The sequence below is a fragment of the Salvelinus sp. IW2-2015 genome, unplaced genomic scaffold (assembly GCF_002910315.2).
Source record: "Salvelinus sp. IW2-2015 unplaced genomic scaffold, ASM291031v2 Un_scaffold2290, whole genome shotgun sequence".
NCBI classification, from domain to species: domain Eukaryota; kingdom Metazoa; phylum Chordata; class Actinopteri; order Salmoniformes; family Salmonidae; genus Salvelinus; species Salvelinus sp. IW2-2015.
In genome coordinates this window covers 189559-192199 of record NW_019943616.1, presented here as the reverse complement: position 1 = coordinate 192199, position 2641 = coordinate 189559, and the positions used below count along the sequence as shown (strand labels likewise).

At 42.7% G+C, this 2641-nt stretch overlaps 1 long non-coding RNA gene across 1 annotated transcript in view; it reads right to left on the bottom strand.

The window, feature by feature from the left end:
* Window positions 1-2641, bottom strand: part of LOC112073551 (uncharacterized) — a 4210-nt gene extending 1569 nt beyond the window's left edge. The window contains exon 1 of the long non-coding RNA XR_002894566.2: window positions 2558-2641. This is a non-coding gene — a long non-coding RNA (uncharacterized lncRNA). The remainder of the gene's footprint in view (window positions 1-2557) is intronic.

Genomic DNA, 2641 nt, shown 5'->3' with positions numbered 1-2641 from the left:
CAAGAGAGAGATGAGAGTTATAGGAGAGAGAGAGGGAGGGTGGGTTGGGAGGCCGAGGGAGGGTTGGAGAGACAGACAGACAGACAGACAGACGGAACGGACGGACGGACGGAGGACGGACGGACGGACGGACGGACGGATGGACGGACGGACAACAACCACGGACGGACGTACTTTCTCAGACAGAGAAAGAGAGGAGAGGGCAATAGGAGAGAGAGAGAGAGAGAGGGCATAGGAGAGAGAGAGAGAGAGAGGCAATAAGAGAGAGAGAGAGAGAGAAAACCTTTTCAACATTTATATCAATGAATTATCAGACATGTTGGACCCTTCTCCAGCCCAGGACTCACACTATCTGACACAGAGGTAAACTACCTGCTATATGCTGATGATTTGGTTCTGCTATCACCAACCAAAGACATTCTAGAGCAATATTGCCATAATTGGGCCTGGCAGTAAATAACCCCCCCCCCCCCCCTGAAAATCATGATCCCCCCCCCCCCCCAAAAAACAGATGTCAGAAACACAAATATAAATCCACCTTGAACAACACCATCATTGAACACAAAAAACATGACTCATACCTTGGTCTGACAATATTTGCATCGGGAAACTTTAATATGGCAGTGAATGCACTCGAAGGAAAAGTCGGCAGAGCATTGTATGCAATAAAAATGACGTTTTTCAAAATCAACATCCCTTGTTGCTGATAATTTTATGGTACAGAGTAGGTTATCTTGTCATAATTATGTTGTTGATAGCTAGATTTTATGGTACAGAGTAGGTTCTCTTGTCATAACTCTGTTGTTAATAACTAAATGTTATGGAACAGAGTAGGTTATCTTGTCATAACTCAAATACACTACTACAGTTCACAAAATCTGTGTCATACAGAACTGTCTGCCAGTAGTTTTCCAGTCTGAGGCAATATGACACACTACTTGTAGTAGGAACAACTAGAGCTAACACAATGTCACAGATGGTAGCAGACACTGTCGTTTCAACTGCAAGTACTACATAACCCTCGTCATCCTTATCTTAAACTTTAAAGGTCCCAAATGCAGCTGGTTTTATCCAATTGATCAAATAAGTTCTGGATAACAATTAAGTACTGTGATTGTTTTCAAATGCTCAAAAAAAGAAACCAAAATAGCTTCTTAAACAGAGAGCAATTTCTCAATCAAGAATTTAGCTTGGACTGTCTGGGAGCTATAACCTGAATACTAGCTGTTATTGGCAAGAGAGGTTTGAATCTCTCTTTGTCATTGGTCTATTAACTTATCCTGCCTGGTGATGTTGTCAGGTGGTCCAATACCCCACCCATTGTCACGTTCTGACCTTTATTTCCTTTGTTTTGTCTTTATTTAGTATGGTCAGGGCGTGAGTTGGGGTGGGCAGTCTATGTTTGTATTTCTATGTTTTGCTAAATCTGTGTTTGGCCTGATATGGTTCTCAATCAGAGGCAGCTGTCAATCGTTGTCCCTGATTGGGAACCATATTTAGGTAGCCTGTTTTGTGTTGGGTTTTGTGGGTGGTTGTTTTCAGTCTTTGTGTGTCTGCACCAGACAGAACTGTTTCGGTTGTCACTTTTGTTGTTTTGTATTTTGAGTGTTCACCTTTATTTAAGTAAGATGAACAATTACCACGCTGCTCATTGGTCCTCCGATCCTTCTAGCTTATCCTCCTCAGACGAGGAAGACGACAGCTGTTACACCCATGCATAACAAGCAAACATTTCTGGCAGCCTTTTTAAACAGCTCTTACACTAAAAGGGCATTATCATAATTTTCACAATTTCACAGTATTATTCCAACTTCATAGTGTGGAAATATATATAAAACACAGGGAAATCACGTTTTTGACAGCACTGGGCCTTTAATAATAATTAATAAAAATAATRTGTAAAGCGCATTTATCAAACCGAAGGCGCTATATACTAATTATTCTAAATCTTCGTAGAGTGCCTAGTTACTAATACAATTCTTATAACTCTTGTCTTAAACTACATAAAAAAAGTCCTTATCTTCTTTGTCTCTATGTTGATATGGCACAACAAGAGGTGAGTGCTTGCTGAGTTTTAGTCAGAATGTTAGAATGTCATTGTCACCAACAGACACACAGAGGAAAGTGGTTAAGTAATTAGGTGACACCATTTCAAATAGGAGTCAGAGACATATCATACATTAAAAAAATGTATGATTTGTGTCACAGCTGTACCTGTTTCCCTCCCTCCCTCCCTCCTCTATATACCCCTCAGCCTCCCTCCCTCTCTCTCTCCAACCCTCCCTCAGCTTCTCTTCCTCGCTCAGCCTCTCTCCCTCCCTCAGCCTACCTCCAACCCACCCTCCCTCTCTCTCTCTCTATACCCTTCCTCAAGCCTCCCTCCCTTCTCTCTATAACTCCCTCCCTCCCTCTACACCTCATGCCTCCCTCCCTCCCTCTCTCCCTCCCTCCCTCCCTGTCTCTCTCTACACCCTCAGCCTCCCTCCCTCCCTCAAATCCACCGCCTCGTTCAAATTTCTTTTTTGACCCCAAAATCAATCAATAAATCAATCGATACCTCGTCATTGAAGGTAACAATGGCGACTCGGCGGAGAGGTGAAGTATTAAGTAGAGAGGCAGCGCTCTTGGAGGGTCATCCTGA